The sequence below is a fragment of the Balaenoptera borealis genome (genome assembly GCF_965194805.1).
Source record: "Balaenoptera borealis genome assembly, chromosome: 4".
Lineage (NCBI taxonomy): Eukaryota > Metazoa > Chordata > Mammalia > Artiodactyla > Balaenopteridae > Balaenoptera > Balaenoptera borealis.
In genome coordinates, this window is record NC_138861.1 from 97299958 (window position 1) to 97313210 (window position 13253).

General features: G+C 42.1%; 1 long non-coding RNA gene across 1 annotated transcript in view; it reads right to left on the minus strand.

Annotated features, from left to right (window-relative positions):
* LOC309627394 overlaps positions 1–12079 on the minus strand; it is a 35269-nt gene extending 23190 nt beyond the window's left edge. Inside the window, exon 1 of the long non-coding RNA XR_014243717.1 lies at positions 11993–12079. This is a non-coding gene — a long non-coding RNA (uncharacterized lncRNA). The remainder of the gene's footprint in view (positions 1–11992) is intronic.
* Between the last annotated feature and the right edge of the window lie 1174 nt (positions 12080–13253).

Below are 13253 nucleotides of genomic sequence, written 5' to 3' on the forward strand. Positions count from 1 at the left end.
GCGGAGAGGGGTCAGGAAGGGTGTCTGGGAGGGGCAGGAATAGCCTAAGTCAGGATGGATCAGTGGTCAGGCAGGGTAGGAGCTGTACGTCAGGAGGTGGGGCTGCTGCTCAGACTTTGCAGGGTAGGACCCAGCTCATGCTAACAAGGGTGCTTTTCCTGAAAGCAAAGGCTACTGATGACCTTTTTTCTAGACATCTTAGTTGGGTGCCACCAAGTCTGACCCAAAAGCCAGACTCCAAGCAGGATGTGGAAAGAGGGGTACGTCAAGTAGTGGAACAAAGGTGAAATCCATCACTTGGATCTAAGGTTCAAGGCATTCAGTTCAGGGGTGAGGAGGAGTCTGGAGCCATAGAAGTAAGGCAGTCTCTCTCATAACAGAGAGAGGTCACAGCGGCCTCTGCACGCTGCATGTAGAACAAGCCTGGGAAGTCAGACGGGTTCCATCCCATGTGCCACTTCTGATGAAATCATAGTAACTGCCTGGGGGGCTGTGTTGCCAAGGACCCACACTCCTCACTGCAGCCTGCAGAACTCTCCCGGCGGCAGCCCTGTTCACCTGTCCACCTGCATTTCCTTCTTGCCTCTGCCCTCCCCTTGGCTCACCGTGAGGAAAAACGTCCCGAGAGTCACCTCTGTCCCTCAGTGGGACCAATATTGACACGATGCTGCCTGAGACATTCCCACTCCTGAGGGAGCTCCTGCAGGGGCTGGAGGACCTGTCTGTCAGGGAAATGGTAACCCTTGAACACTGGATGAGAGAAGCCCTCATGGAGTTCTTCCAACTCTAACCTTTTAGGATGTAATCAACCTGATGACCAAATAGGTTGGTCCAAGTTGTAATTGACCAAGCTTTTACAACAGGGAACTGCCAGGTCCCTGTGTCACACCCAGCTGTCAAGTGGATTAACCAGGACTAAAAAGATGGCACTTTGAAAACCCAAAGCACCAAAACCAAAGAATTAAATCAGTGAAATATTAGTGAGTTGTACCTGAAGATAAAATTAAATACTTAATATTTGTCTGTTGCATACCAAAGCAAATTGCACAAAGTAACTCGTAATGAAATATTTAATTAGCTGCTCTGAAATGAATTTGTTCTCAAACCATTAATCTAATTAGCACCCACAACTTCCCTTTCACAGCACTTGCCTTGTTTATGTATGAGGCCGACACACAGCTCACATTTGTCTACTTATGTATATGTGTATCTCTAAGAGCCTCCTCCGTGTAGTACAGACTATTTCCTGCTCCCTTGCCTCCCATATTTGTGGGTAACGTTCATTATCCACAAAACAAAATAAAGAAATTGCTCCAAATGAGAAACATTTGATGTTTCAAAGTGCACAGAGAAGGGGCTATTTTTCCAACATGCATTGCAGATGTAGCAGCTGAATGCATGTGCACACACAAACTCTAAATGAATAGCCTGCATAATCGTGACAATTATATGTTGCAATATATTCTGTTTCTGCTAATCAACTCAGGAAGCTCCAAAGAGGGGGAAAAAAAAAAGATTGTCGTTTCGTTCTTTTCAATATTGCAGCTTGTGGACTCTACCTCTTACTGATAAATCTGACATTATTGAAAAAATACTGAAATAAATTTAGAAACAAAAATTATTCCCACTGAAAAATTAGATAATTAACATTTTGAAGGCAGCCGGAATGGGGAATAGCTGAGAGAATACCAGTACAATACTGCCATCTAGAGGCAACTATGGGAAACTACAGCTTTTAAAAAAATTTTTTTCAGATTGCTTTATTCCAGAGATGTAAAATAAGCAAAATAAAAAGGCTTGCTGGTATATCCGATAAGGATAGGAAAAGGAGACCTGGAATTCTAAAAACTAGATTCTTATTATTCTTACATGGCTTAAAGCGGAGCTCTCCAAACTTTTTTCACTTCTTTGGACCCTTGGGTGTTTGGGAGGCTGAAGAGGAGGGCAGGGCTGCTGATCTGGCAGAGAGGGCCGCGACCAGGCCTGCCAGGAAACTGAATACATGAGTGGGGTCAGGCTTAGTAATGCCTGTTCTTCCTGTTTTGTTTTTGCATTTGTTTAGGGAAATCTGAAAGTTTGTATGTGAAATCTCCGGATGTTTTAATTTGGCAACTTAAAATTTAACTGTGCAGTGAGAATGAAACATGTCTGTGGGACAACCTTGGCTCAATGGCAACCGGTTTGTGACACTTGGAATGAAAGAAAAAATATTACTGGTGAATCCTGACCCAAGGAGAAAGGAAGAGAGAACCTAGGAAGTTGTTGCCAGCTTGGAAACGTATGAAGAGGGAATGGGGGCCACACCTAGAAACTCCAGCCCAGTCACATGGGAAGACAAGAGTCTAATGTAACAGTAGCCTTAGCTCTCCAACTGTAACTCATGGACTTCTGCGTTAAAGGACTTAAGGAAATGTGCACAATCTTCCAAGTGCAAACGCAGTAAGCTCTTTCCCCACCTCATCACACAGGGGAAAATCGTCCATAACGCTGAATCATTCCTGTGTTAGGCCAGTCCTTTCTCCGAACCCTGGTTACAGCTGAGAAAGCTCCCCCCAAGAATTGTGACCCAGGAAATGGGAGACACCATGGGAAAGAAAGGAAGGAGAAGAAAGCTCACAAAAAAATGCCAAAGGCAGACAGAAACTGCCAAAGAAGAAAAACATGGGGCTTTCCTTTTGATATTGTTTTCAATCATTGCAATGAACAAGTTAAAAGTCATAACTAACTATGGACACAGTATCAAATAACTCAAAGAGAGCAAAACAAAAATGGTATACAAAGTGATGCCAAGCCCTGCATATGTCTCTATGGAGCAAATAAACGTTGGCAGGTAGAGAGTGAAACATCAGGCAAGCTGGGATGTTGCAATTGATTTGCACTCTTCAGTTACCCTGTACTGAGGTGCTCTGTGTGTTCTTTCCCTCTGGATAAAATAATCGCCGGTTTATACTGTCACAGAACAAAGAGAATCATGATGTATGTTTCATAATTTATTAATATTTAGCTGATTCCACACTTTTGCTAAACAGAGGAGTGATGAAAGGGCATTTCAGAAGTGTGTTCACAAGAACCCAGGAGGAAGCAGGGAAGCCAGGGGCACAGTGGTCAGTGTGGGTGAAGGTGGTGCATCTCCTCTCCAACTTTCCCTTCTCTCTCTTTACTGATTTTTTTTTTTTTTTTTTGGTCTTCTTGTTGCATCAATTTATGAAAACAAGGTGTTAAAATCTCCAATTATAACTGTGGATTTGTTCTGTGAGTCTTTCCTTCATGTATTTTAAAGCTGTATTGTGTGCATCCCCTATACATTTAGGATTTCTGTGCCTTCCTGGTGAATTAAAATATCATTATGAAATGTCTCTATATGTAACAATAATCTGTCTGGAAGTCTGCTTTGTGTGAAATTGACATAAGCACAGCAGCTTTCTTGTGCTTACTATTCCATGGTATAGCATTTCTCCTCCTTTTTTCACATTCTAACTACTTGTATACTTACACTTAAATTGCTTCATTTATAGGTAGCATCTTGTAGAGTCTGCATTTTTATGCAGGCAGTCTCTGCCTTTTAAATGAAGAGTTTAGTCAATTCATTTTAAGTAATTAATATGATTGGGTTTAATTCTACTACCTTGCTATGTGCTTTCTATTTTTTCAATCTTTCTTGTTTGTTCTTATTGTTCCTCTATTTCTCCTGGCTTATTCTCTTTTGAATTAATCAGATTTCAGTTGTAGAATTTCCATTTGGTTCTTTTTTAGAGTATCCAGTTCTCCACTGAGGTCTCCCATCTGCTGACTTATTGTGTCCACCTTTTTTTTTTTTTTTTTAAGTCTTTGAACATTTTTATAATGTCAGTTTTAAAGTCCTAGTCTGCTAAGTACAGTATCTGGGTCCTATCAAAGTCTATTTCCATTGACTGGTGTTTGTTCCCTTGAGCATAGGTAACACAAGTCTAATTGCTCACATATCTAACAACATTTTATTATATGTTGGACATTGTGGGTGATGTTTAAGGAGTCTGGATTATGTTATTTTCTCTAAGGAAGGTTAGTTTTGTTCTGCAAAGGAGCTAATTATTGGCAAATTTCCTTACTCTGGCTTGATTTTATTCTTGTTAGGGTGGTTCTGTTTCATATTTATTCTTAGTCCCAGGACATGGCTTTTACGTCTATTGCAGGGGTTGGCAAATGTTGTCTGTAAAAGCCAGGTAGTAAATATTTTAGCTTTGTGAGCAGTATATGGTCTCTATCTCCTTTTCCTCCTTCTCCTTCTTTTCCTCCTCTTCTTCTTCCAGCTCCTGCTGCTGCTGCTGCGCTGCTGCTTTTGAACAATACTTTTTAAGAATGTAATAATCATTCTTAGCTCACGGGCCACACAAAAACATGCCACAAGTGAGATTTGGCCATCGTTTCCTGACCCCTGCTCTAGAGCATGGTCCGTAATCCTAGCATGTAGCCTTTACGAGTTCTCAGCTGAACCCCTGCAGTGTTTATTGAAGACATTCCATTCGGGATTGGCCAAACTTCAATGTACACTGGCTAGCTCATGGCAGTCACTCTCTCCTAAGCCTCATGAAGCCTCACCCTGTGGGGGTACAGCCAAGCTCTCGGCTAAAGACCCAGAAGAAACCTCTATGCTCCACACCACACTGAGGTCCAAAAGGTGCTAAATGGAAAGAGCTGTGCAGGGGAAGAAGCAGTTCTGTCTTGCCTGGGTTAATTTTCTCTCTGAGGCTGTACATTTTAGGAATAGCCTAAAGAGCTGTCCATGTCCTCACTGTCTGTGATATGTTCTTACCCTCAGGAGAAACACTGATCCAAATCTTATAAAATAGTTAAATAGTTACTCATGACATCATCCTTACAGATGATTTTGCTCTCCTCGTTCTAGTATCGTTGATTACTGTAAAAAAAAAAATCACTATCATTCGGACTTGTCATCAACTTCTGGCTTTCTTCTCATGCTTACCTAAAGATTCTGCTATAAGTTTCAGGTTAAAAAGTAGGTGTTTAACCAAGACAGACATCCTCAGAGCCTCAATGAAAAGGACAAGGCACTCTTACCTATTGATACTTTAAGTAATAGACTCATGAGTATAAACTGCCAAGCTGACACCACTTAGACAACTGCAGATTGCAGCAGGAGACTGAGTCAGGATCTCCAGGACTTTTTTTAGTCCAGAAGCAGCCACTTTGTAAAAGCAGATTGCAGACCCAACATACAGTGCAACAAGTATTAGTTACATGGAAGTGAATGAACTGATAAGGTGAATACAATTGTGGTTATTTGTATTGGGATATTATTTATCTTCTTATTGTGTACTGGTATTATTTTTAATGTTCTATTTTCTTATGGACCTATGATGAAGCCCTTTCTCTTTCTTCTTGATCAACACCTAACCTTTATTTTAAACTAGGGATTAGAAAACGATGGTCCATGGGCCAAATCTAGCTCATCACAGGTCAAATCTAATCTATGAGCCCACTGTTTATATGTTGCCTATGGCTTCTTTTATGCTGCACTGGCAGATTTGAGCACAAATCTTATAGTAGACCCATGGCCCACAAAACTGAAAACATTTACTATCTTGTCCTTTATAGAAAAAGTTTGCTGATCCTTGTTTTAGACTATGCCTTTGCAAACTGAAATGAACTATTGTTTACAACACTGTCAAATTCAGAGACAAATGTTTTTTACTAAGTTTTTTGATTTTAGAACCAAGGTAGTGGACTTTCCTGGTGGCACAATGGTTAAGAATCTGCCTGCCAATGCAGGGGTCATGGGTTCGATCCCTGGTCCAGGAACATCCCACATGCCACGGAGCAACTAAGCCCGTGTGCCACAACTACTGAGCCTGCGCTCTAGAGCCTGCGAGCCACACCTACTGAAGCCTGTGCGCCTAAAGCCCATGCTCCACAACAAGAGAAGCCATCGCGATGAGAAGCCTGCGCACCACAACGAAGAGAAGCCCCCGCTTGCTGCAACTAGAGAGAGCCCGTACACAGCAACGAAGACCCAAGGCAGCCAAAAATAAATAAATAAATTTATTAAAAAAAAAAAAAAGAAAAAAAAAGAGGCAGTTTTTCAAGGGATCAATAAGTTTTGTTTGTTTAAGCAGCATATAGTTAGAAAAATCAATTGTGTAACCAAAGCTACGCATGAAGTATCAAATGAGAATAAATCTCATTTAATCAGGTATGATATGCCTCCCATTGAGGAACAGGAGTTGTGCTTCATATGTGGAACAAAGGTTCACAAAGCCCTCCCAGTAGACCTAACACCTGTTTTGTGGATTTCTGGATCCTGGAATTTTAGATCATTTCCTAGCAGACCAGGTACCTTAGTAGATTTGGAGAATTTCACAGTGAGAGAGAAATTCATTCACATTTACAGGTACTCCAGGAAAAACTGATAGAAATGAATTTCTTAGGTTTGGTTTTCTAGCTTCAAATCATGAGTGCAAATAAGAGCAACAAAAACTCTTCTGGCCTATTGAATAGACACTAGTAGATTCCACGTAATTTCTCCAGACAGAGGTTAATATTTTGGCCTTAGTCATTGCTTAAGACCATGTGGTGCTGGATTTGCTGACCATACTTCAAATAAATTTATATTTAACTAACACTTTTTGCTGCACCAATGTTAATAAATCAGAACAAGATAAAATAAGACTAGCTTTTGTGATCAAAAATAATCTTTAGGAATTATGATCACAAGGATGGCTTTTAGAAAAAGTTTCCAAAATCTGAAAAAGACAAAGGGGTTTCTGCCTGTTGTTTCAGTGTTGTGTTGGGTGTAGTCTAACAACCTGCCCAGAGTTATTTTGATTCTCTAGGAGTGTGTGCCTCTATATGACTTGCTATTTACTATTCAGGATATTTTTCGACTCTGCAAGGGTAGATGTTAACTCATAGAAAACAGAGATGTAAATTATTCTTGTCCAATAGGAATGAAAATGAAATTTATCTCTGGAGAGATGCAAGTGGAAATATTATAACCCAAAAGTTATGGCTTATTTTATATATAACTTAGCAATCTGATTCCAGCATCCTTTCAATGACTTTATATACCTAAGTCTCTCAAATTTTCTTTGAACCAGCTTCACCATTCTGCTGAGTCCTTCATTAATGAGTTTAATAAATTCTTGACACAGACTCACTTTTAAAAATTTTAGATATATAATCATTGACTACCTTCCTAGATGCTTGGGTAAAATATGAAAGCTAGAGAGAGTTAAGGACTTTTTTAATATAATAAGTGTTTAAGTCTGTTTCCCAATGTAAAAAAGGAAGCCATGAAAAGAGAACTATTAAAGATTCATTCAAGAGGAGACAATTAATGAGTCAAATCCCGGAAAAGGAGCACAAAATTCAAAACGTGAATGGCTGGATGACTCTTGGTTAGAAAAATGACCAACTTTTAACCTGATGGTGAAAAAAGGAAGTATAGTTGTATACATAGATAACTTTGTAAGTTAAGAAGCAACAAGTTGAAGACGTTCATACCACGTAAGCTGTCTGTTGCTGAGACTGAGGGTTTGGTGGTGTGGTAGGTAATGGGAAGGCATGGTAAGGGTTTGAATGGTCACTGGTAGAAATGAGAAAGAGAGCCAATTTGAAACAACCTTGCTGAGGTGAAAAGGGAATTTGTTGGCTGTACTAATCTCAATGTGGGATTTTTGGTGAGAATCAGGGATGTGTTGGAGGAAGTTCCAGACGATTGCAGTGATGTATTGTGGAATTCAGGGAGGAGAACACAAGAGAGAAAGCCAAGATGTGGCCGATGGATGTGGAGGAGGTGGATGGTATCCCGAGACTGGGCCCCGTGACAAGGTTGGTGAGGCGCAATGGAGCAAAGGAGTCAGCAGCAAAGAGGCACAGGGTGAGGCTGGGGATGGAGGCTGCCGGTGGACGGTTCCAGATGATGACGAGGTTTCAATGTGAGCAGCACTGGCGTCTGATATTCAAGTTAAGTATGTCTCGGGTCAACATTTCAGAAGACATTGGGGTTAGGGTGTAGGGACAGGCTGGTAAAAATGACTTCACTGAAAAATATATAGGGGGCACTAGGCTCTTGCACACTGGTAAAGAGTAAGAAGTTCTTTCTTCATAGGGCAATGCTTGACCTATTCCAGATATTCTGTGTGACCCAGAGCCTGAAGACCACAAGGAAGGGGAGAAGAGTAGAGTAGAGTAGAGATACCCATTGGGTACCCAGCACTGCGGCGGGCCCTTCACACACACCATCTCATTCAATACAGTAATAGTGCAGGAGGCATATTAGCATCCCAACTTCTTAGATGAGCTAATAGGCTCTGGGAGGATAGGCTATTTGCCCAGTATCGCAGGTAGGAAATGTCAGGGCTCATACCCAGAGCTATCAAGAGGCCAAAGTCCATTTTCATAATTACTACAGCACAGTCTCCAGGAAAATAAGGAAATAAGGGAACAGGATTCAGGAAGGGGAGAGAAGTGGGAAAAGGCACTTAATAATTTCTCAAGATGTACATTCAGGCACCTTGTTTTTTCCAAAGGGGGAGGAAGCACTAGGTACCCCTAGAATTGCCCTATACAGCACAACTGTACCTATCAATGTTCATATGAAGCAATTAAAATATTGAGGGGCTTCCCTGGTGGCGCAGTGGTTGAGTCTGCCTGCCAATGCAGGGGACACGGGTTCGAGCCCTGGTCTGGGAAGATCCCACGTGCCGCGGAGCAACTGCACCCGTGAGCCACAATTGCTGAGCCTGCGCGTCTGGAGCCTGTGCTCTGCAGCAAGAGAGGCCGCGATGGTGAGAGGCCCGCGCACGGCGATGAAGAGTGGCCTCCACTTGCCGCAACTGGAGGAAGCCCTCGCACGGAAACGAAGACCCAACACAGCCATAAATAGATAAATAAATAAATAATTAAAATATTGAGAATCCATAAAACAAACATATACTGGAAGTACAGAGAAGAACCCAGGGACTTTGTATCTTTGTTCCTGGTTGCTGGCTCCTTTCAAGGTATTTACATACCAAGGAATTTACGTACCTCACTTCTTTCACGTCATTACTCATAACCAGCTTCGTAACACTGGTCTTCCTAAGCATCCAGCTGAAAATTACAACCCACCACCTCAACCCTCACTACTTGGACACTCCGTTCATCTAAGATATCACATATTTCATTTGTTTACTGTATTCTCCACTAGAACGTAAACACCATGAGAGGGGGACTTTTGTCTTTTTGCTTTTTTCATTTTTGTGGGGTTTTTTTGTTTTTACTATTGTATTCCCAGCATCTAGAATGGTTCCTGGCACATGGTAGAAGCTCAAATATTTTAAAATTTATCTCAAGGTCAGGCAAGTGCCCAATGACCTGTGGCAGACCTTTCTAATTCTTTACTCAAAATCCCCCTTCTTTCTTATCAGTAGAATTGTGTTTGAGGGCAGCAGCAGCATACCAAAAATAAATAAATAAATGCTAAACCATTCTATTTCCCAGCTTCTCTAGCTGATGATGGCCGTGAGGCATCGTCCTGGCTGATGAGCTGGAAAAGGAGGTTCCTGGGCGAGGCTTCCTGAAAAGCTCTGTACAAGGCAGTGGTATCAGCCTGCACACACCACTTTGCTTTTGCCCTTGTCTGGCATGTGCATGTGATGCCAGAGGCAGCACAGTTATCCTGGGCCATCAGGCAGCTCAGGATGGATAAAGTGGAAAGAGGGGAGGAGCCACTACCTTACCCTGGGCCACCTTCTTCTGGACATCCAGTCCTATGAGGGAAAATAAAGCCCTAATTTTTTGAGCCATTGCTTAGCTCTGTTTTCTGTGACTTGCAGCTGAATGCAATCCTGTGTAAACCCCCAGGGTCAGAATTGTGCTTCCCACTTTCCCCTCCTTCCAATCTAGGCCTTGCGATCCATGTGTGGGAAAGCTAGGTGTGATTGGCACCCACTCAGCCAGCTATATGGAGATTATGGCTTGTTTAACAGTCCTGTCCATCGTGGCAGGACAAATAATACTGAGCACAAGAGAGTGAAAGGCTGGCTGCTTTTCCTGTGCAGACCTAGCAAATGTTGGGTTCTCTCAAATTTCTCTAATCAGGAAAAAAAAATCTAGAGAAAGTGGAAGAGAGGATGAAATGTTTCCCAAACATGGAGAAGTCCCTTCATTTACAGGCTAAGAATAAAATGCAGAGATATAGTCAATATTCCCTGATACAATCAGGATCATCCCCGGCAGATATTTTTAAAATGTAGATTGAGTTCCTAGCCTAGAATTAAATGAAATAGAAACACCCAAGATAGGTCTCCTAAACATCAATTTTGAGAGAGCTCCCCTAGTGCTACTGATTTACATGCTGGTTGAGAACCACTGCTTCAGTGGTTTCACACTATCAAACCTGTTATGGATTGAACTGTGTCCCCTTGAAATTCGTATGTTGAAGGTCTAACCCCCAATGTGACTGTATTTGGAGACAGAGCCTACAAGGAGGTAATTAAGGTTCAATGAAATCACACAGTGGGTTCCTCATCCGATAGGACCTGAGCGTTCCCTGTCTTCCCCGCGGTCTCTCTGCCAAGCGACGACACAGCAAGAAGACGGCTAGCTGTCTGCAAGCCAGGAAGAGGGCTCTCACTAGAATCCGACCATGCTGGCACCTTGATCTCGAACTTCCAGCCTCCAAAACTGTGAGAAAATAAGCTTCTGTGTTGAAGTCCCCCAGTCTACGGTATTCTGCCACAGCAGCCCCAGCTAATACAAGCCTCTGACCAAAGGAGGTGACCACCCTACTTCCCCATGTTCTCTCTAGGGTCCTTACTAGTCTCCCGAAGTATCCTACTCATTCTCACCCTTATACTTGTCTCCCTCCATTGGGAAAACAAGTTGTTAAATATTTACTGAGTCTCTGATTTAGTGGCAGGTGCTAAGAGGGAATGTAAGGATATATAAACAAACGTGTTTACCCCTCGAGCTACCTGGAAGCAACAGAACTGTAAAATAAATTTAAGAAGAATCATTTTCCTATCTACAAAACAGAAACAGACTCACAGACACAGAGATCAGACTTGTGGTTGCCACGGGGGTGGGGAGCGGAGGGGGAAGGTTGGACTGGGAGTTTGGGGTTGGTAGATGCAAACTATTACACTTAGACTGGATGAACAACGAGGTCCTACTGCATAGCACAGGGAACTATGTCCAATCTCCTGGGATAAACCATAACGGAAAAGAATATTAAAAAAAAGAATGTATCTATATGTATAACTGAGTCACTTGGCTGTACAGCAGAGATTCACACAACATTGTAAATCAACTATACTTCAATAAATAAAAAAAAATCATTTTCCTCACATTTAACCCTTTCAGTGATTTCCCACTGATCTCAGGACCGAGATGGCCTGCAAGGCCCTACACCACTGGGCCCCCTTTTCTCACTCCCTCCCTACAATTCAGCCTTCTCTCAGTTTCCTGAACCCATCCTTTTCCTCCTGGGCTCTTTCTACACATGCTGTTACCACTGCCTGGGCCACTCAGAAACCTGCTCTCCTCCTCATCTGTTTCCTACCAACTCTTCAGGGTTAAGCACAAATGTCACTTCCTCGGCAAGGCCCTTCCTGCCCTTCGAGTTAGATCTCCATTAAGCACTCGCAGAGCCGCCCCGTGACCTTTTTCTTCATAGCACTAATAACAGGCATGGTGATTTAAACAATTATTTACGGACTTGTTCAACAAGTGAGGTAAGGACAATGTTTATCTTAGTTATGCTTCTGTGCCCAGCACTCAGCATATTATAGCATATTCTTATTAAAAGAATAAGATCTGATAAGACGAGAAATCTCATTAATTACCAGATATATAGAATAGTCATTAAAAGCTCAGGTCAGGAGAGGGGGTAGAGCAGCAGGACTGGATAGGCTAAGCAACTGCACAGAGTAAACACCTAAACAGAGTCTGAAAGGAAAGAATCCAATCATTCTGACATCATTTCTGTTAGGCCTATTCAGACAGCACTCACCATTCAGAGTCCAGCTCTAAAAATACGTTTCACAAAGAAAACGGACTAGTTACTCCATGCCATCTTGATCTCTTCCTTCCTTGGCATCTACATTATAAGACAACAGAAACACAGCCATACAATGCTCATTTGTATTGGGTAATAGTCTTGCACTGTCTTCTAATCATTAAACTTGTGAATGCCCTTAACAGTCTGAAACTTGAAGGCAGCAATAACATGTTATTCATTTATTCATTCATCAGGCATGTAATGTATTCAGTGCCTGAAGTTCCAGTCTGCAGGACCTCAAAGCGAGATAAGGCAGAGTCCTTGCTCTTAAGCAGTTCAGTTTATTGGGCCAACAAGTAAACAGATCCTTGTAATATGATGTGACAAGTGCTGTAATAAACACCAAGTTCTGGACATTCACAGAAGTGGTTTCTCACTCAGATCGGGGGCCTATATGGAAGGCTTCCTGGAGATACCTGAGCTGAGTTAAAGGTTTAGAGTTTGTGGCCCAAGACTTGAGAAGACATTCCAGGCAAAAGGAGCAGCCTGGCTTCTTCAGAAACCTGTATGAAGTTCTGTGCAACTGGTTAGGTTATGTCCATAATGTGAAGCCATGAGGCTAGAGAAGCAAGCAGGTCCAGAACACCAAGGTCTTTTGCTAGTTTAAGTTTATATTTTATCCTACAGGCAATGGAAAGGCATAGAAAGATTTTAATCAGAGAAAATCGAACCTATGGCTTAGAAAGCTCACCAACAAGTAGATGAAAGATGGTAAGGCTGGGTTCAGTTAGCTCTTTAAAGTTAATGAGAAATGGAGAAGGCAAGGCCCCACGGCAGTAGAGGCATTAGCTAAGATGTTCAGGGATTAAATGGACAAGATTTGGTGATGTGGCAATAAATGCACCTTTTCCCTCCCTACCTCCTCTCCTTTCCCAAGGTCCCATGTCCCAGTCCTACTTCCAGGTTCATTTTCTTACCTTTACATTACACGTCAAAGGCAACCTCTGGTTCACTGTTACACCTAGGCTTCACCACCCCCACCACCATCCAGCCCCCCTTTCTTTTAATTTCTTGTCATTGTACTTTTTGACTACAGATGCACACCTCAAGTGTTAACAGAAAGCTTTTTCAAGGAGAAGCACCGAACTTGAATAGCCGGTATTTCAAAAACAAAATAAAAAAGCCACATTCTTCTTCCAGAAACCTTTTCCAGTTCCTAAGTGGCATTGCCCTTCAATCTCCCTCTGATCTGATACCATCATATCCCAGGGAC